Source organism: Mauremys mutica, chromosome 5, assembly GCF_020497125.1.
Source record: "Mauremys mutica isolate MM-2020 ecotype Southern chromosome 5, ASM2049712v1, whole genome shotgun sequence".
Classification (NCBI taxonomy): domain Eukaryota; kingdom Metazoa; phylum Chordata; order Testudines; family Geoemydidae; genus Mauremys; species Mauremys mutica.
In genome coordinates, this window is record NC_059076.1 from 126,873,501 (window position 1) to 126,895,810 (window position 22,310).

Below are 22,310 nucleotides of genomic sequence, written 5' to 3' on the forward strand. Positions count from 1 at the left end.
TACCATAGCACCCGCAACCCACAGTCATGGTCCAGGACCCCACTGTGCTAGGTGCTGTACAAACAGAAATAAACACAGGTTTATGTTTCACCCTGTATTTTTGATCCACTTTCCTTTACATATTCTTCCCACAGACTTTAATGAGCTTGGACAAGTATGACTGTTAATGTTTGTGGATGCTATTTTTACTTTTTTTTCCCCAAAGATTGTGTTGCATAAGAAGTGAAAGAGTAAAAACAGTCACTTAATATAATTGCGGTTTTTACATCCTGCATCACAGTTAATTCATCTTTCCACATGAAGCTTTAATTCAGTTGTCTTCAGTGGATGAGCTACTTTGTGTCCATATGGCTAATAAGTGTTATTCTGCATTTAAGCTAAAGGGAAAAGAAAAAGTATTTTAACAGTGCAGCTGATCTAACAAAAAACACATCTGAGAAGGATTTTAGCATTTCAAAGGAACTATTTGCTCAAGTGAGCTGCCTTTATTATGAACTAAAAAGGAAAAAAAGGAACCTTCAGTAACATTTGTATTATGGTAGCTTAGATACTGGAAGTGAACTAGACTGTGTTGAATAGAAAAAATTCTCAGTTCTTGCGCTCAGAGATAATTGAAACTACTTTACCATGTGTCAATGATAACAAATGCAAAACTGACAGAGATGAATGATAATACAATGCTGTAAATACATTTTGGCAAATAAAAATATTGCTTGCTTTAACCATGGCATATGAGAAAAATGATTTACCACAGAGCTTACATTGCAGGCTCAACTGTATCAGTATGTTTTTATGGAAGACATATGGCTTGTTCTCACTTCTCGAAAATGTGCAGCTCTTGTATTAGCCAATTGTTTCAGACAGAAAAACAACAGCACAACTTTCTCTTTAATTTAGATGAAAAACATGTCAAGTTCCCCGTGCCAGACAAGCCAGTTATTTTTTAATCCCTATTTCCCTCTATTTTTTTAACTTTGCTCTGCTTACAGCTGTTCCCTAGCTCTCTCCATTAGATGAGGAGGGGAAGTGGGCACCTGCTTGCACAATCAAAGCCAATGTTGCTCCTCCCAAGCCAGCTGGCACAGGGTGCCATGCATCCAGCATTTACTCCTTCCTCGCCAGAGATCAAATGCATCAACTGCACAGTCTCTATTACCCCAGGACCCGGGCCTGCAATGCCACAGCTGTGGGATCTGGCTATGGAATATCCTCTCAGCTACTTGCTTCAGAGCTGTGGACAAGAGCAGCCCCCAAGACTGAGGGGTCAGGGCAGCAAGCACTACACAGACTACCCAGACCAAACCTGTCTATTTTGGGAACATAGGAAGTTAGGTGCTTAGATGCAACAGTGATGGAAGTCATGTAAGTACATAGATAGGGCCCGAACCATTTCACCTGCTGGAGTTATTGTTAAGTCACATGTATGGTGCTTTATGGATGCATACGATGACAACATCCCCCCCGACTACATTTTCTGTTCTTAGTAACTCCACGCTCAGCTGCTGTCAATTCAAGTCAACAAGGGCTCCGTGTATGGATCAGGTCATTAGTTTTTGTCAGACTTCCTCTTGGTCTTTCCAGCAGGACTCTTGATCCTTTCAACGAAATGAAAAACAGGAACAATGAAGAAATACATGAAATATTACAACTTTTCTGCCCTCAGTGGAAAAATCTCCCTCTCTCAAAAGCAGAAAACCCATCCCTCAGTTTACTATTTTATCTCATCCCTTCCATCAGCATGGTCTGTTTTCATAATCTGCTGTTATCTGCTTACTTTAGGGGACAAATTCTACTCTCAGCTACACTCCAGTTTGAAATTCAGGGTACTTCAATTGACTTCATGGATTTACTCTGGATTTCAAGCAGAATTTAGTCCACTGTATTTATACAGCCCTAAAGTTTACAGTGCCTAAAGTTAGCCTTCCAAGTACATATTTAGGCACCTAAATCAGTGATCTGATTTTCCAGAGTGCTGAGCATTCAGCAGCCCCCACTGGAATCAATAAGAGCTGCTGGGTGCTCAGGATTTTGGAAAAGCAAGTCATTTATATGCCTATATTAGGATTAGGGCTCTGAGTCAGTAACATACCTAAGCACATGCCTAAATTTAAGCATGTGAATAGCCCCACTGAAGTCAGTGGGATTGCTTGAGTGCCTAAAGCTAAGCACCTGTTTTGAAAGCCTTGGCAGTAGGCCACAGAGCACATCTTCCTACGAATACATTAGAGTAGGAGAAAGGTTTTCCATAAATAGGATGTAGCTGTCAGTCGTGTTTCTACGTCAAAACATTTGGTTCAATTTCCAGTCGTTGGACAAAGGGTTCCAATAAAGTGTCTTCTTCCTTATGGATCATTTGGAACAGATTCTCATGATTCCTCTCTGATTAGAACTCAGTTGTGGCTTCCAGGAGCAGCCCAGAAAGCAGATTGTGACTCAGACCTCCTGGGTTGTCCAGAACAACTCCCCCACCAACTCCAGAGGGATGTACCCTACCCCAGCCCTATACCTGGTGCAATTTACATCCTTCCAGCACACTGCTGTGACTGCGCTGGCTGGCATGTGGGGGAGTGGGGGTGGGGAGAGGGAGCGGAGATAGAGTCAAGGCTCTGTCCATCGATTGTTTCTTTCTGCCTACATGCATGTGGCATGTGGATGGGGGATGTAGCAGTTTCACACAGTCCATTCTCCCCTGCATGCTGCTGTCCATAGTGGAGTGAGCCAGAGCAGGGAATCAAGGAAACACTTTACACCCATCTTCTCCCCTGTGTGTTCTGGATAGGCCACGAACTGGCTCTGAATCTATACCACACTGAACTCTGGATGACCCTTCAATCTGATGCAAATGGTTTCCTCTGCTACTCTACGTCCTCTCCAACCTTGCTGCAACTATCATATCAATTGCTATTTTGAGTGTTTGAGTGCTTGGTAAAATGTATGACGAACTAGTCTCTTCATTCACCCCGGCATCTCTCATAGGCTCCACCCGCCTGAAGGCATTAGAAGAGCCATTGAGGGCTGTGAAAGCTAGGCTGACAGGAGCCACAGCAGGGCTTGAAGGGCAGTCAGAGTTCTGTAGATATCTCCTGATCTTCACAAGCCCAATAGGGACGTAGGGTTAACTGGGCAGCTTTAGACTAAAGAATGAAGATTAACTTGTAAAATAAACAAATACAATAAAATACAAATACAAGAAGTTGGCAGTGTGGCCTAGTATGGCTTCAGAGCAGAGAGGCAGGCACCGATTTGAGCCAACCAAAGAGTATTTCATTTACTCTGCTCCTACTCACACAAAAATGCAACGGGGGGAACTTGTACTTCTGGTTTCAGACCTGACGGGCTCCATTTCTTACCTGAATTAGAAGTAGGCAAATAGTGAAAAAAATGCATTCATCAATTTATTAGAAAAAACATCAACATTAAATAATTGACAAATATTATTTGACTAGCTCTAACCAGATCTGCGGCTATGGTTTTAGATGGAATTATGCTTTTTTGTTTCTTTCGAGACCTCCATACTCTTAACGTACCATGGGTTTGGTCAATTTCAGCATTTTATTAGTTATTATTAATCATGTGAGCTCCCGCCTGTGTGTTACTCAGCACCTGGATAATCCAATTCTTCTTCTTCGCTTGCTCTCATGTATTCATATTGGGCCTGCTCCTGCAGTCGGTAGCAATTCTCCCATTCACTTTAATGGTGCAGGCTCTATCCATTACTAATGACGTTGCTGGAGCTATTCCAGGTTTACACTGCTAAAACTGAGAGCCTAATTTCATCTGTGACCTACAAAAAGTCTGAAGGCAAAAAAGAAAAAAGTGGGTGGGAGACTATAAATGTATTTATAGCCAAATTACATAAAACAAAATTAAGCCCCGGATCTTGCTACTGACTGAGCACAAGAGTCCACCCAAATGGAATTAGTTGTAGGGTGAAGACCTTAGTGATTGCCTGGCATCCCCAGGGCTCTCACTGTGGGTTTATGCATCCTGGGCAGAGAGGAGGATCTAGAATTGGTTACCCTTTTTATGTACCTATCATACCTTGAAATGACTCATTTTTTCCCCTTTAGATGACTTAGATGTTCAGTGTCTGATCTCATTGCATCAATAATTATTATTCCTACAACAGCACTAAGGGTATATCTGCACTGCTATTAGACATCCGCAGCTGGCCCACGCCAGATGACTTGGGCTCATGGGGCTATGGGGCTCTTTAATTGCAGTGTGATCATTTGAGCTCAAGACTGAACCCCTGTGAGGGGGGAGGGTCCCAGAGACCAGATTCTAGCCCAAGCCCGAAAGTTTACACTACAGTTAAATAGCCCCTTAGCCAGAGTCAGCGGGCACAGGCCAGTTGCAGGTGTCTAATTGGAGCAAAGACACACCCTCTGAGGCCCCAGCTGAGATCAAGACCCCATTTTGATATGCACTGAAGCAGGGACATATAGCAAAGGCAATCCCTACCCTGAAGAGTTTACAGCTTAACTGGACAAGACAAACAAGGCATGGGGAGAAAGAAAATAGCACTGTCCTCATCATGCAGAGATATCAAAACAAGAATATGCAGGAGTAACTATTAAATAGATACAGAAGCTCTGGAAAGGATATAACCTCTCCTGGTTGAGGTCATAAGCTAAACTTTTACTACTATAGGTTAGATGAAGACTTCACAACCCATAAATGCCTAGACCGACCATTGGTCTGAACCACTATGGCAATATCTATCAATATTTTCACAAGTATAGATTCTTCAGTGCTGTTTATGTAGCAAAAGTTTCATAGACTGTAACTTTGTTAATATATAAACATCTGGATAATATCTTATACTGAGTCTCCATTAAACTACATGTTGTGGTATTACTTCTAATATACTTTTGCATTTAAATCCTTCTTTAAAAAATCAAATGCTTTCCCTTTGCAAATTCTTCCAACATAAGAATACTTTTCTGTTGTGGATTTTGAAATTAAATTAATCCCAAAGCAGTCATTTCACATTATCTTTTCTCTAATTTGCTTATCTTCAGTTTCTGTTAAAATATGCTGGGCCCAACTCTTAAGTCTCAGCAGCATAAATACAGACTCTGGGTTTACATTGGGGTAAACTGAGATCAGAATTTGGCCCATTTGTTGCATGTACTTCTTGCTAGTTTACTTTTGTTTACTTGTATTCTATCTGTATATTTACTGTATTTTAGTTACAGTATTCTTGCCAGCAAGTTAAAAAAGTATAGACTGGATGAATGGACTATAAGATGGATAGAAAGCTGACTAGATCGTCGGGCTCAGTGAGTAGTGATCAATGGCTCGATGTCTAGTTGGCAGCCGGTATCAAGCGGAGTGCCCCAGGGGTCTGTCCTGGGGCTGGTTTTGTTTAATATCTTCATTAATGATCTGGATGATGGGATGGACTGCACCCTTAGCAAGTTCACAGATGACACTAAGCTGGGGGGAGAGGTAGATACGCTGGAGGGTAGGGATAGGGTCCAGAGTGACCTAGACAAATTGGAGGATTGGGCTAAAAGAAATCTGATGAGCTTCAATGAGGACAAGTGCACAGTCCTGCACTTAGGATGGAAGAATCCCATGCACTGCTACAGGCTGGGGACTGACTGGCTAAGCGGCAGCTCTGCAGAAAAGGACCTGGGGAATACAGTGGACAAGAAGCTGGATATGAGTCAACAGTGTGCCCTTGTTGCCAAGAAGGCTAATGGCATATTGGGCTGCATTAGTAGGAGCACTGTCAGCAGATCGAGGGAAGTGATTATTCCCATCTATTCAGCACTGTTCCCTGACCGCCCCTGGACCTCCCACCCCTGAATGCCCCCCACCATCCCATACAACCCCATCTCTCATTCCTGACTGCCCCCGTGCCCCATCCAACCACCCCTTCTCCCTGTCCCCTGCCCGCCCCCCGAACTCCGGCCCCAACTTCCCCCCGCCACCCCATCAACCCTCCCTCCTTCCTGACTGCCCCCCCTGGGACTCCTTCCCCCATTCAACCCCCCTGTTCCCTGACCCCTATCCATACCCCACCCCCTGACCACCACCCCGAACTCCCCTACCCCCTATCCAATCCTCTGGCTCCCTGCCCACTGCCTGGAGCACTGGTGGCTGGTGGCGCTACAGCCGTGCTGCCCAGAGCATCAGGACAGACAGCTGTGCCACCTGGCTGGAGCCAGCCATGCCACCGCACAGCACAGCACACCACACTGGGGCAGGCCATGGCTCTGCAGCTGCGCTGCCTGGCAGGAGCTCATAGCCCCGCCACCCAGAGGATTGCACCAGTGGCGCAGTGAGTGGAGGCTGCAGGGGAGGGGGCTAGCCTCCTGGGCCAGGAGCTCAGGGGCCAGGCAGGAGGGTCCCGCAGGCTGGATGTGGCCCGCGGGCCATAGTTTGCCCACTTCTGAGCTAGGCTGTTCTCAGTGGTGGCAGATGACAGAACAAGGAGTAATGGTCTCAAGTTGCAGTGCAGGAGGTCTAGGTTGGATACTAGGAAACACTATTTCACTAGGAGGGTGGTGAAGCCCTGGAATGGGTTACCTAGGGAGGTGGTGGAATCTCCATCCTTAGAGGTTTTTAAGACTCGGCTTGACAAATCCCTGGCTGGGATGATTTAGTTGGGAATTGGTCCTGCTTTGAGCAGGGGGTTGGACTAGATGACCTCCAGAGGCTCTTCCAATCCTAATCTTCTATGATTATTAAGATTTAGGAGGCAGTGCCTGAGATGGAGGCCCAGGTGAAGCTATGTGAGTGGGTGTGTGTGGGTAGACTGTATATACACCCACACATATACAATATAAAATACACATTTAGAAAAATGAATGAAGGAGAATTCATGGTAAAAATAGACCTGAACAATGTATTTTCATTCACACCGAGTTCAGTCAACTTCAAAATGTTCTTAGCTATCTTTGGAATGAAGGGTACATCAATAGAATATAATGATTCTGGGCCTTTATTATGCCCCAAGGACATTCTCAATGCTATTAAAACCACTAGTCTCTTTCTGTTGAGGAGCCTGGTGTAAAAAAGTACTGATGTACTTCTAGGATGGCATTCTGACAGTTGCTCATTTGCAGCAAATTTGATGCTACCATTCAAATTGCATTTCCAGCTTCCTGAGCTCTGGTTTGTCATAGTCGCTCTGTTGCGGACAGTTGAAGTTGGGGGATTTAAAACTGGTGTAGATTTTCCGCTAGATATGAGACATTTCAATGGCACAGACAAAAATCGAGTCACCTGCAGTTAAATACCAACACAATAGCACCGAACAGGTGATTAAATTATTTGGTAGCCCTATTGGACATTACACTCTTTCCTGCTTTTCTACAGAGCTGCAATACCAGCTCTTTATTACAATGAAAAGAATAAAGCAATGCCAATTCCAATCTGCTATGTGTCCTGGAATTGACAAGACTCAAGTGCCTCGGTGCATCTTCCAGGCTTAAATCCAGTGGAAATGGATACCTCAAGGACTGCCCTTGTTTTTTCAAGATGATTTTTTTTTTGGCTCTGTTAAGCTTTATTCCCATGGGATGGGGGATTCCTGATAATAGGCAAGACCAGGACTGCAGGATTTGACCCACCAACATTTTACTTGGCATACACAACGGCTTCTTTGTTTTGTCTGATAACCTCTAATAAATACCATTTCTGTTATTCCTGTCACATGTTCTCTTTATTGAGGAAATCATGACCGACCTGGAGCTCCGTTAACTGGAACGGAGACCTTTGCCCCCTAGCAGAGTGACTATGAAAAGGGAACAGTATTGTTTCTGCAGGCTACAGCAACAAGCTGTGCATTTTCCCCTCTTCCTGCACTTATGGCAGGTGATGATACATTCTTCACCAAGCTGAAGAAAGTTCTGTTAAGGAATATTCATGTAGGTTTCTGTTTATGGCCCTCATCTATCACATTGCAAATGACTCCCTTAGTTCAACAGACTAGACGCACCATCACACAACGTCATCCTAGCTCCTTCAAAAATGGGAGTCTAAGGCCTGGTCTACACTAAGGGGGGTGGTGTCGAACTAGGGTACGCAAGTTCAGCTATGCGAATAGCATAGCTGAACTCGAAGTACCCTAGTTCGACTGACTTACCCGTCCAGACGCGGCGGGGTCGAACTCCGCGGCTCCAAGGTCGACTCCGCCACCGCCGTTCGCGGTGGTGGAGTTCCGGAGTCGACCGGAGCACGCGGGGAGTTCGAACTATCGCGTCTTGATTAGACGTGATAGTTCGAACTCCGAGAAGTTGAACTCACCGCGTCGACCCGGACGGTGAGTATAGACCTACCCTAAGTGTTGTGATGGATAGGGCCCCAGGCGAGGAGTGAAAAGATCTGGGTTCTAGTTCTGGCTCTGCCAGAAGCTTACTAAGCAATGTTAGGCAAGCACATTGTGTCTCAGTTCCCCTGATACTTATCTTCTTTGTAAAATATTTACAGGTCTATGGAAGAAGAGCATCATATAGGAGCTAGGTTTTACTGTTAAAGCCATTACAATTGGGGCCTGAAATTCACCACAGGAAAAGCTGTTTAGATGGTTCTGTTTAGAAAGATTGTTTTCATTTCTGACTTGGTTAAAGTAATATTCTGCAATGCTTGTCATATCCAGACCTTCACAAACACAAAATCTGGTTGAAACAGAGGTAAAGTTACAAATATGTTTCAATTAATTTCATCTCATACTCCAAACCCATAGTACTTTCTTTGCAAAAATTCAACACTTTAAGTAAGAAGAAAACGCAAATCCCTGGAAACGAACAGCTAGGGGAGCCAGGTTGTTCTCCTTTGTTGAATAACCCTTTCTCATTCACCATCACTTCCCTTGACGCATACTGCCTCACCCACCAAAACATCACTTGGGGTGAAATTCTGGCCCTACTGAAATTAATAGCAAAACTCTCATTGACTCTAAGGGGGCCAGAATTCCACCTTAGGTGATTATAAACTCCTAGGGGGGAGGGATAGCTCAGTGATTTGAGCATATCCCTGCTAAACCCCAGGTTGTGAGTTCAATCCTTGAGGGGGCCACTTAGGGATCTGGGGCAAAAATCAGTACTTGGTCCTACTAGTGAAGGCAGGGGGCTGGACTCAATGACCTTTCAAGGTCCCTTCCAGTTCTAGGAGATAGGTATATCTCCAATTTTTATTTATTATTTCCTGTTCAAGGGATTCATTTCCAATAATCACTTAGGGATCAATCGAGGAGTTACCTTCTGTAAGGGACACCTTGTAGTTTGCTGCCCTGCACCAGCCCTGGGACATAATTATGATTTAGAGAGTCACAGTTTGGTGTCTGGTCTTCCATTGCTCCAGGGAGAAAGTAAGTTGTTCCATCCCTTTCCTTGGCACAGCTTACTTCCACTCTGTACTGGCTCAGTCGCACTGGCTGCTGCTTTGCTGCTGGCTGGAGTTAAGGCCCTGCACACTCCAGACCCCCATATGTGGCTCTGTGAAGACTATTTATTCCCCGCACTGTGGTCTGCGATTGGAATAGCCCATGCAGGGGCTTTATGACCTGCTACTTATGTACCATGGGTCACAATGTACTGAAGTGAATGGGGCTACCTGTGCAAGTAAGTACTCGCCAAAGACAGTAAGGGTTGCACATTCAGGATGCTTATAATTTGTTCCCACTAGAAATATGTTTAAAACTGACTCCGACCACATTTAGAAAGCATTATCAGAGATGCTTTTTGGTCCAGACCATCCTCTGGAATCCTTGGCATTTAGCCTGTAGGTTCTTTGCATTTCTGCACTATTTATTTAACTACCTCCTTTGAAGTTGCAATACTTTAAGAACTTACTTTACCTTAATAAGTTTAAGAGGTACCTTGATCACAGGTTATAAGTACCTACACAGGGAGACAATATCTGCTAGTAGAGAGCTCTTAAATCTAGAAGACAAAGGCATAATCAGTTTTGTTGGCTGGAAATTGAAGTTAGACAAATTCAAATTAGAAATAAATTGCACATTTTTTAACAGAGAGCGGAATTAAGCATTAGCAAGTATTGGTGACCTCTCCATCACTCATCACTTTTCAATCAGCATTGGGTGTCTTTCTAAACAGACATGTTATAGTTCAGTTAAGGCCTGGTCAACACTAAAAAGTTAGGTCGACCCCAGCTACGTTGCTCCGGGGCGTGAAAAATCCACACCCTTGAGCAACAAAATTAAGCCAACCGAACCCCTGTTGGAAGAATTCTTCTGTCATCCTAGTTACCGCCTCTCAGGGAGATGGATTAACTATGCCAAAGGAAAACCCCTCCCATAGGTGTGGGTGGTGTTTACACCGAAGCACTACAGAGATGCAGCTGCCTGCAGTATTTTAAGTGTAGACAAGCCCTAAGAGTTATTGAGCTCAATGCAGTAATCACTGAGTGAGGTTTAACGGCCAGTGTTATGCAGGAGGCCAGGTTAAGTAATCATAATGGTTCCTTCTGACCCTAAAAATCTATCAATACGGCAACAATCCAAGCTATGTAAAAAGTCTGCCAAGATGCCATGGTGATGAGTGCCCTATAAATATTGTAATTATGAATAGTAATACATTGTATGGTTCTGTATTTCCATGCATTATAAGTATCTTTATTGTATATTTGGGAAAAGGCTCATAGCTCTATATTTATCTAGTCGCTGAGGCAACTGATTCTTATAATCAGAGACGCAGTGGTTATGTCTATATTGCAATAAAACACCTGCGTCTGGTCCGTGTCAGCTGACTCAGCCTCCCAGGGCTTGGGCTGCAGGTCTATGAAGTTGCAGCATAGACATCTGGCCTCAGGCTGGAGCCTGGGCTTTGGGACCCTGTGAGGGGAGAGCATCCCAGAACTCAGGCCTGAGCTGGAACATCTTCATTGCTATTTTCTAGACCTGCAGCCCAAGCCCCCTGAAGCGGAGACAGTTGACATGGGTCAGATGCAGGTGTTTTATTGCAGTGTAGACATACCCTGCTATATTCAGTTTATGGACTTATAAGAAATGTAATTGCTTGACTACTCAATGTTACTTGTCTAAACATTTCCACACGGAAACCCTGGCATCTGCTTTCCTTTCTTTCTTTCCTTCTCAATTCGCTCTCTAGACTGTTGAAAACAGATATTTAGTACACTGGGCCACACTACAAATGCTGTGAAAGGAGCACAGGATTTGCAGCTACAACGCAGGAACACAGGCACTAGACACCTTCTCATTTCAAACGCCCCCAGTATAAATCTCCACAGTTTGATACACAGTGATGAAAGCAGACCCACAAGCTACCCACTGCAAAGGAGGTCCAAAATGCTAAATCCCTCCAGGCATGTAAAAACATTCTCATCAAAGGAGCCGTTCATAGAGGCTCACACTCTGCTAGCACAGCTTGGGTTTTTCCATGATTAATGGTAACTTTGGAGGAATGCAAAATTCACTATAGTCAGGGATAAACTGTTTGTCAGGCAAAATATATTGGGAAGAGGGCCAGCTGGGGCTGCTGGGTTACACATATTCATTTGTTATATGTCCTCTTCTTCTCTAGTTCCAGAAGTAAATGCAAAGGATGAGTGTATATGAGCCCTAGCAAAACCCCTTAAATAATAATAATGTACAGAAAGTCTATTTCCCCTGGCATAGAGCCCCCTATGTCTTCAGTAACACTGAAGGTCAAGCTTTTCTAAAGACATAATGGCTCTTCTTTTATTTTTACCACCAGTGTAAACTGAGCCTGATAGATTGAATTGCTGCATTGTAATTTATACTCTTGCTTCACTTTAGGGCCCATTTATATTGCTGTTATTGCTCATTTCCTCTGCTATCCAGCTTCCTAGAGTTTATGCAAATGAGAGAAGTGGGATTATTTGTGCCAACAGTGGCTTTTTTATTGGAAGGTCTGAATTTGAAAAAGTTGTTTTATGTAAAAATCACATATGAAGTCCCAGCCAGTTATGGTTGCAGTGCTGGAATCCTATCAGCTAGTAAAACCCTGCGGTCAGACCCTGGGCAGACATAAGTCAGCATAGCTCTATTAAGCTCTTCCATGGAGCTATGCTGATTTACATAAACTGAGAATCCGGCCCAGAAGACACTGTTATGCTCAGGTATCGCTATCCAAAAAGACCTTTACCCTTCCCTTTATGCTGTACAAAGTATTCAGAGTGTAAACTTAATCCTGATCATATGCAACTGTGCTCAGGCAAAAAAACCTGTTTTTTCACACTATGCTGTTTATTGGAGGGGAAGAGTGACACAAGGGTGAACTCCTGGCCCCAGTGAAGTAAGATGGAGTTTTGCCATTGACTTGGCTGAGGCAGGATTTCGCCCATTATCAGAGTTGTGGGAAGCCACCTCTCCCTTTCACTCCACAGCAAGGGACACATGCTGCAGACAGTGAACTTATTCACATGAGCGAGACATACAAGATTTAGCCCCAGTTGGAGGCTCTACGACCTTCATGCCAAAAAGCCAGTGGTTCCCTTGTCTAAAAACAAGGCTCGTCTCCAATTTACAAACCAGGTTGAATGGCACAAAAAGACTAAGAGGCCTGTCATATATAAATGGCCAGACTTTGCCCAGCCCATCAAGGGTGCAGTGTGGAGCTGCACGCCCAAGAGGAGCTCCAAGAGGAACTGTGGCTCAGAAAATGAGAGTAAAGTTCAGTTTCCACAACCTTTCAGTTTCTATTGCCTATTCAGCCATTGGTCTCTCTGCTAAGGCTGCCAACCATGGTGATATCTGTGATGGGGGTTATTGTGGTGTGGACACCTGTCTGCTAGGAACTGGGTTGAGACCCCTTGACCCATTTCACGAAAACCACCAACCGTCAGAGGATGAGAGCTTTCCCTACCTACCAACCTTTCTTGGTTTGTATTCTAACTGCTGACTTAGAGGTCTGTGATCTGTGTCCCATTTCCAGTTTTTCTAATTTCTCCTCCCTCCCGAGTCTTCTTCAGTTATTTTGATCACTAACATGTCTGAACCTTCTCTAACACAACTGACATTTCTCTGTGTATCAGATTCACATCTTCAACCTTTTGTCACCTGACTTTTTTTTTTTTGATATGTGTGAAATATTCTTGATTGGAAAAAGCATAAGATAGATCAAACACCCCCCCCCCCACAGAGGGCCTGCATGAAGTCTCTGATCCTCTTCAGACCAACGGGACTTTTGCTGGTCCTCTGGCATAGAAGTGAATTTCACCAGATAATAATTAACAAAATCAAACCTGGGAAACAAGGGTTACAATACCAGCAAGGGAGTCTGATAAGAACGTAGGTTTTCAACAAACCCTTGTCGTGGGAGCTCAGTGTGGTATGTTTATGACATGACATATGCATGACAAATAACATTAAGCAGTAAGGGTGACAGATTAGATCCCTGCAGAAAAGAGGTATTTGTGAAAACCTCACATGATGTTTATGCGTCTATCACGAGGGCTGCCACACTATAACTCATTGTTTGTCGTGGCATATGTGACGCACACACACAATCATTTCATTATCGAGGGATAATACTATTATGGATGTGATGTTTTATCTTCAAAGCACTCTTCACACATTCACAAATCCTCCCAACACCCCATGTGAGGTATGCAAGTAATTATTATCCCCAAATTGGAGACGGGGAAAGCAAGGCAGAGAACTTACGTGACTTGTCCTCAGCTAGAGAATGCATCAAAGTCAGAGCTGGGATAATAATTTAGGGGCTGCTGGTTCCCATGGCTCCCTCAGACTAGGCCCCCCGGTGCCTTATTAATGCTTATCCCTACTGTATTCAAAACCATACATTGTCATTTAATAAGCTGCAACTTCTATAACATTTAATTACTTCACCCTGCAGCTTTAAATTGTGAAGGGGCTACAGAAAAAGGTGGCTTCTGTTAGATTTAATCAATTTCCCCGGTGCCTGGCTTGATAAAAAGCTTGCCTGCTAAACTGAGGCCGCTCCTACTGTACACTGGAAGGTAAAGACGACAGTGAAACAGAAGCCAATAGTCGCACGGCTGGATGCCCCCTAAATATAAATGGCCTAATTTTCAGTAGTGCTGGGCCCCAGCACCCACAAGTGCCAGGAAAGTCAATGAGCGCTGAAGGTGCTGACCACCCTTGCAAATCAGGCCATTTTTTATTTAGAGTAGACAGGTGAAAAACTCGGAGAGTGGTTTATTAAGCATAATGTGAGCATCTGGACCCTGATTCAGCAAAGCACTTAAGCACATGCCTCACTTTAAGTATGTGAATAATGCCATTGACTTCAATGGGATGACTCACATGCTTCAAGTTAGAGTGTGAATGCACCTTGCTGAATCAGGGATGTTACTGTTACCATGGCCCTCCACTCATTCTTCCCCACTGCCACCCGTGGTGTCCTGTCATTTTGCCAGATGATGAGCTCTCTGTGGCAGGGGTTGTTCTAGCCCCATGGTTGTCCAGCACTTGGAACAAAGGAGCTCTAGTGCTGATTGAGGCTTCGAGGAACTACTAGAGTGCAATTAATATCTGTGTCCCTACATATTTGAAGAACCTAACTTTAAATATCCATGAAAATTTTGGCTAGCAGTTACCAACAAAGAGCAGCTTCCAAATGTAGGCCCAGAGGATATGCATATACACACTTATGCCTGAAATGTTGTAGTTAAACTGGAGCAACAGTCTTGGTGAATGCTAGTTGCGAGGGGGGAGTGTAAAGGGTTTGACTTGGATCCATGGAGCCAAAATTGGATCTAAGATGGAGAGATTTCTCCTTTAGGGAATCTATTTACGACTTCCATTCCAATACCACATATCCTCGCCCCCACCAGACAATGCTTTTTCAGCACAACCAGGCATGATTAAAGCATCCACTTCAGAAAATAATGAGGCACAGCAGCAAACTGGTTAATGAGCAGCCATATTAGGGCTACATTATTGTGCAGACAATGGTAGGCCACAACCCAGGCCCCTGCAGCAGTTGTTACAGTGCCTCATTCCAATCTGCCACCGCCAGCCCCCATAAAAGCCGCCATTGTTCAGCCCCTGCTTTCAGTTTCAAGGAGGAGGCCAAATTAAGGATAAAGAGGGAGTGAGGGACCAAGATGACAGAAATACCAAGCGTGTGACATTAAATTGTTCTCATCTTTGCTCACAAATCAGCAACTGTGAAAAGAAAGAGTATCGGTTTCTATGCATAGGCGACGGGCACAGCAAAGGCATATGTCCTGTGCAGACCTGCCCTCTGCAGGACTGAACAATGCATAGCTGAGCTAGGCTGAGAGCAAGACATTGCTTAAGAGACCACCTAAAAAAAATTGCACATAGACAGAGTCAAACAGAGCCCTGTTAGATCTTCCACCCTCACTGCCACTGGAAGAGTGTCCCTACAGCACATTTTGCAGTGCTCTGTCCAGTCTAGTATTAAATGTCCCAAGCATTTGAGCTCCCACCAATTAATTTGGTTTTTTCCCCCCATAACCATAGCCTATTGTAGTTCACCACCAAGGAGTTTCTCCTGATGTTTGGCTACATTTTCTCTTTCTTAATTTAATTTCATGAATCCTAGTTATATCCCCATGTTCTACCTTGAATATCTCTTCTCCTCCATTTTCATATGCTTCATATACTTGTAGATTGTTATCAATGACCTGCTTCCCCATAGTGGTTTCAGAGCCAAAAATATACATTGATTCTTTTCATCTTTCCTCTTATATAAATTGTTTGTTTAAATATTGGGATCCTAATACCCAGGTAAAATATCCAGGTTTCGGATGTGGAATTACAAACAGGCTCAGGTACTTGATGCAGCATCACATACTCTCTCTCTCTTATAATCTAGCCCAAATGCGGTTTCAAATACATGATCTAGATTCAGGCATGTGCAACTGGGTAAGGAGGAATAAGAATTTCTCTTGCATGTTCCATCTGCCCACTGGGATGGAAAATGGGTGGAGCCTTTATATCAGTCTCTCCCCTTCCCAGCACACCAGCCAGCCCAGATGAGCCAGTGCAGGAGGTGTTCCAGTTTGCTGCTTATGTGGACAAGCAGCAAGTTACTACCTCTCTAGAGCCAGGGAGTAGCAGACAGAGAATTGTGCCTCAGACGATGTTTCTCAATCACAGTGCCTCCTGGGGTCACTCTTGGGCTGGTGCCATGAACATACCACCCTTTGTGCCTAAAGTCACAGTGTATGTTTTAAAGATTGCTGCAGAAGTAGAGGAATATGTATCTACTAGTTATTGAGCATATAAAGGAACATGTGACATCTTTCTAGTCTAGTGCAGGGTCTTCCATCACTTCAGTCCCAGTTACCGTTGTTCTTCCCTGAAATCCTTTCTGTGGTTCTGGAGTTCTCGGATATAGAGATAGTACTTGTTCCTGCCACAAGTGCAGGGGACTGAACTAGATGACCTCTCGAAGTCCCTACCAGTTCTATGACTCTGTGCCAAGAACTGAATAATAAACACAAACTGCTTAAGGTGCAAAAAATATCGACTACTGCTTCAGAAGGAAGATCTGGATTTATCTGTGATGGTGTAAACATGTGTGTGTTTATTTTAAATGGTACTCGATTTGTTTTTGGGACAGAGGGCCACTTGTCTGAATGAAATAGTGGCCTAGGTTGGAATCTTCTGCTTACATTGGGCCCAGTCCTGCACCCTGAGCAACTGTGGGAGTGAATTTCAATGTAGGGGGGAGCTGAGGGTACTCAACACCTCACATGACTGGATCCCTGATGTTTACAGCTGCCAAATAACTGGTGACATAATGGACACTTTGAATCTCATCCTTGAATTTGGCTGGGAAAGGTTAGAAAAGCAGAGGAGGCAGGAACTGAGAGCTGCTGCATGTGCAGAATGTTTTTCTGGCACTGGCCCACAGATGTCTGGCTCCTGTGTTATAAAAGACAGGGGACATCTCCTCTGTACCTCGCACATATACAAATACACATGCTGTATTACAGACAGTGGCAAAGATGACTACTTACTGGGAAAGAGCTACTACTTCAGTACTGGGCTGGGGAAACGGCACACTTCACCAGAAGGTAAATTCTCCTCTTCATTCATGAGCGGTCACCAAGACAGGATAATGGCTGTGTACTTATGTAACCTGTGAGTGCATATGAACTCATAACATGGGAAATTTCCTATGTCATTCATGAGTAAAATCATTCCAAAGTCTGTGTATGACACTCACTCCTCCTCTCCCACCAAATGGGGCCACACCTGCATATAAACTTTTCATAGAGGTTAGAAGGTACCATTAAATTAGGTCATCTAATCTGACCTATTGTTTATCACTGGCCATTACATTTCACCCAGTTACCCTTCAGTTTAGCCCAAAAAGCTTGGGTTAAACTAAAGCATTTTGCTCAGTAGACGAAATTGCTGCATGCCACAGGCATAGAAGAGGAGAGAAGGTGCCACCACTGCCTGAGACCTTTGCGACCGTAGGGGATTGATTAGGTGAGATATGCCCAACTGATCCTAGGATCTTGAACGATGGGAGCTCACTGACATTTTGGAATGATCCTACCCAGGGCCGTCCCTAGCTATTATGGCGCCCTATGCAGTCCCCTATGGGGGAGGCTGTGTGGGGCCCCAGGCCTCTGTGGGGCGGGGTCCATGGAGGGGGTGGGGGGCTGGCCCCAGGCCTCCACGGGAGGACTGTGTGGGGCCCTACCCCAGGCCTCTGCAGGATGTGGGGCTGGCTCCAGGCCTCCGTGAGGGACAGGGGCGGCAGGGGGGACTGGCTGCTTCCTGCGGGACGTAGAGTGACCCAGTCCCAGCCTGCTCCGCTCCCCTGGCTCCCAGGCTTGGGGGAAGGGGGAACCGCCCCCCAGCACTTGCCAGTGGCGCAGCTGGGAGCCAGGGAAGCAGAGCAGTCTGGGGCCGGGTCGCACTACTTACCGATGAGTGCAGGCCTGACCCTTCTGGAGTCCTCAGGGGAGTGAGGGCAGGACATGGGTGTGAAGAGGTGGGAGTGGAGTATGGGCGGGGCAGAGGCCCTGGGGAAGAGCTGGAGCAGGGGCTGGAGCAGCACACAGCTGTGCAGGGCACCAGGACATTTGGTGCCCCAAATGTCCTGGTGCCCTACGCAACTGTGTACTTTGCGTATGGGCAAGGACGGCCCTGATCCTACCCATGAACGACACCGGGAATTTCATATTTACGTATTCATATGTACCCCATTTGTGAAATGATTGGATTGATTTAAAATAAAAGAGGATTCAGTTTCCTGTGATTGTCCCATCAACACATCTAGCTCAACAGAGAACAGCTGAGGATATTTTATCTAGAACCGAAATCCACAGCTGCTTTGACAAGTTTTCCATTATTTGGACTAACAAATCTATCATATCCCTTTGCAAGGTCAAAGTTGAATTGTTTCTGATCTTGCACTACAGGGTGAAGCCAAACAATCATTTTAAACACAAGATAGATTGTTTGCATATTTCACCCAGCCAGGGCCTGGTGTTCATTGTTTAAAATGTTTATTTTATGTATTATAATACATCCATTGAAGCAACATTTGATTTCCAAGAAATAAGGCTCACATGATGGGATAGGTGGGGTTAGAATATTCTGAGCTAATCTAATCATTGTTATAACAGAATGTGGAATACAGTTAATTTATTCTACTGCCAAATTACAATATGGCCCTTCATCTGTCTGGCCCAGGCTAAGCTGTAGATAATTAAAGTGAAAATGGGAGTTGAAGGCACAAAGTACCTTTCAAAAAGCATTCAGGACATTCCAGAAAGAGCAACACTTCTGTTCACTTGGTTTTAGGCTACAACACTTGAAAGTCATCTGTTTCTTTAGCTATTAGCTGGTTCAGTTTGCCACTTCATGATTTTATCATGAGTTTTGAGAGGTTTAGAGTTATTCTTAAAGCCCTGGCTCCTGGAGTCATGTGATTATGGGAATCTCCGCTTTCATTAAACAAAAAAGTTTCTGGCCCTCAGTTGCAGGGAAAAGCTTGAAAATGTGAATCCTAAAAGGCTCAAGAAACAGAAGGTAAATGAAAACCCAAGATTTTTTTTTAAATGTATGATTTTAAAGACAATCTCATGATGTTTGGGGCCTGACTTCAGATTTTTGAACCCTTGGGGGTGACAGTACTGTTGATTCACAGAGGCACCCATGATAGATGCCGCCCAGATTTGGGCCTATTCTACATATTCACGTGCACTAGAGAGCTGTTGTGTTTCACACACGTAGTTTCCATGCTCACCTATTCACATTTATTTTCCACAGGGATCGAGCAGCTGCAGATTTTATAAGTGTGACAGGCTTATGAGAGAGCTAAAAACCCAGACTTCCAGACAACAAAGAAAACTTTATACAGAAAAAGCCATGAGTTTTCCTATGTACTGAGGAGCTGTAAAACTTGGGGGAAAATATTTTCATTTATCGAAAGCAGGGCATGAAAATCTCTGATATATACATACATGTACACACACACACACACACAACATCCAATTCTACAGTTTTCATAGTCTGTATAGTATCCATCTCTCTCTAAGATCTGAGCCTTGGCTCCAACGGCAGTATTTCTAGGACCCAATCTTTCACCACTGAAACCAATCGGGATTGTAACTTCGGGTACAACTTCACAGCAGCTGGGTGGTGAGAGTCCCAGCTCCAACAGACATTCCCAGCTCTGCTCCAGCTAGCGCGCTAAAAACAGCAGTGTGGCCACAATGGCATGTCAGGTGGCTCAGGCTAGCCACCCAAGTACATACCCAGACAGTTGAGCAGCACTGTACTCATGCCACGAGCTTGAAGAGCTGCCCATGCTACCATGGCCACACTGATATTGGTGTGCTAGCATATGTACATCTATCGGAGCTGGGAATCACACCTGCTGTGTAGATGTACCCATAGACTAATGACTATAGCATCAGTCCCACAGAAAGGCTACAACCCTCAATCTGCTCTTCCCTCCATGAGGATTATGATTCCCTAGGTGGACAGTCTCCTTTTTCCTTGTAGAAAAAGCTATTTCATTTGTGTGTCTATACAATTACGTTGTTTGCTAAGTGCGCCATTGTTTGGGTGCTGGCTCTATACCTAGGGGCTTTCCCATTGCTTGTGTAGATTATTTCCCCTTCCTTTTGCACAGCCCACTGAACAACATATTGCATCCTCAAGTCATTCCTGCTCAGTTCCACCACCCTGTGGCAGGACCTTTAACTCACGGCATGATTTAAATGTGTTTTGTGTAATGCTGGGGGAGCAGGGGGCAGAATTGCAAGGGTGCATATCCCTAAAAGTGTTTTCTAACTCTCCTCCTCCACCCTGAAAACATCTTTTTTTTTCCCCCCAGTTATATGTATTGTGGCTGGGTCTAAACATCCCCCACTCAAAGATCAGAGGACTGAATGTGTGAAGTGCTTAGTGCCTCCTTTAAGCGCTAAACTGGATCTCAGTCCAGTTTTACACAGGGATAACACCAATGTCAGTGAAATGACATCAGTGTATGAATCAGGAGTAGGCCCCTATGGACCTGAGGGAGTGAAGGACATTCAACACTTGGCATTGAGCCCTTTACAGAACTTAACCCATAAACATACTGTGGAGCAATGAACACATACTAAACTAACAGAACTTTCACCCGAAACTAGAATGGAACCCAAAGCAAGCTTTCTCCAGCCCACAAATATGTTAATAATTGATCAGAAGAATTATTACTAGTTATTCCTTTTCAAATGCTGGCAGTTCTTTTCTCAGCACTGTAGAGAGCAGAGTATGACACAGCCCTTGACTTAATGCCTTTGCAATTTATGGCCTTACATAAGTAAGCAGTGCTGTTGCTTTCAATGGGAACTATTCTCCCATGGAAAGTGAACACGACTGGTCATTAAGCTTATTTTTTCATGTCTCTGAAAGTTCTGGCTTTGTCTGGGAACAGAAAAGACATGTTGAAATAATGGACCACACTAAAGGCCCAACTGGAAGTAGGAAATACCAGGAAACTTATGAGAACTATTCCTAAAATAACTGTCTCCAGCCCTGTCTTGTAGGCACAAGAGGCTCAGATACTTCAGATCAGATTTAAATAGCCATGTTTTTGGATACTTACGCAACCTCGAAGCCTCTGGAAGGTCACCTGCTCTTACCAGCCAAGCTTGCCTTTGCCTACTGCTCAGTTTTTCCTAGCAAAGCCTGCCTGTGAGCAGTGCCGGCGCAACTCTTTAGGTGCCCTAGGCAGTCACCTAGGGCACTAACATTTGAGGGGTGGCGGCCGCCCTGGTCGTTGGCAGTATTTCGGGGGCGGGACCTTCCGCCGCCTCTGTCGGGGGTGCCATTTCGGGGGCGGGACCTTCTGCCGCCTAGGGTGCCAAAAAAGCTGGTGGCGCTCCTGCCTGTGAGCGGTGGTCAGATATTTAAATTGACCACTCAACTCTCTTTTCAAATTTAGGAAGGGGACAAGGCTGAGTTTTTATCCCATAGTTTTGTCACTTAGCAATATTGCTATTTCCCCATTCCTTGATGGTATTTATTGCCCCATAATCAGCATCTGAGTGGGGGAAATGGAGATCATCTTTCAAGTACAAGGTCAGTTAGAAAACTGTTTTGCCAATTACCTCAGCCAGATCAACGTAATCCGGTGTCAGAACAGGGAATAATTTGTTGTAACAAGCATTGGCCCAATGAACCCTACGTGGAAAACTTTTTGTTTGGTTGGAGGGCATGTCTTGTGCATGTGACTTCTTGAAACAAGGTCAGTAAGCCTCATGCGCTGATGGGGGATGAAAAATAGTGAGAGGTCAAGGTCTGTAAAAGAAATCAATTTCTTTAAAGAGAAGACACTTCTTGGAATCAAGAACCCCAGGGCTATGGTATAGGTCAGTTTTCACAAGGTTAGAGCTGCTACCTAGCATCTGGATTAAACAGAATTTTTGCTTGTAAAATCTCTTAATCCAGTTGGTCGATGTTTTTCTTTCTCTGATGTCAGTGTGCTTGCTAATTCTTTTAGCAACGTTTGCTTGCAGTGCATCTCTGCTGGGCCTTTGTTTCATTTGGGGGGAAAAGTCAGGCAAACCAGAAAAATACATATGTTTAAAATAAAACAAAAACAACACTCTTATAGCTTGTTCTGCTAACAATCTAAAATGAGATTTTAAACAAAATTTTTGGGTGCGGTCTGAGACCCTAAACAGGACAGAATCCATTAATCAGTATTTATCAAAAGCTTTCACTTTACTGGAGGTCAAACAATAGAAGCAATTGCTTTGTCTCCAACTATCCCAGCCAAGGTTCTGGGGCAGTGGTTCTCAAACTTTTGTACTGGTGACCCCTTTCACACAGCAAGCCTCTGAGTGCGACCCCTCTAATAAATTAAAAACACTTT

The 22,310-nt window shown here is 44.4% G+C and overlaps 1 long non-coding RNA gene across 1 annotated transcript; it reads right to left on the bottom strand.

Annotated features, from left to right (window-relative positions):
* Nucleotides 1-578: 578 nt before the first annotated feature.
* On the bottom strand, nucleotides 579-9,438 carry LOC123371890. The gene is made up of 3 exons (XR_006579994.1): nucleotides 9,216-9,438; nucleotides 3,604-3,795; nucleotides 579-1,595 (listed from the first exon to the last, which is right to left on the bottom strand). It is a non-coding gene; the product is annotated as an uncharacterized LOC123371890 (long non-coding RNA).
* Nucleotides 9,439-22,310: the final 12,872 nt, after the last annotated feature.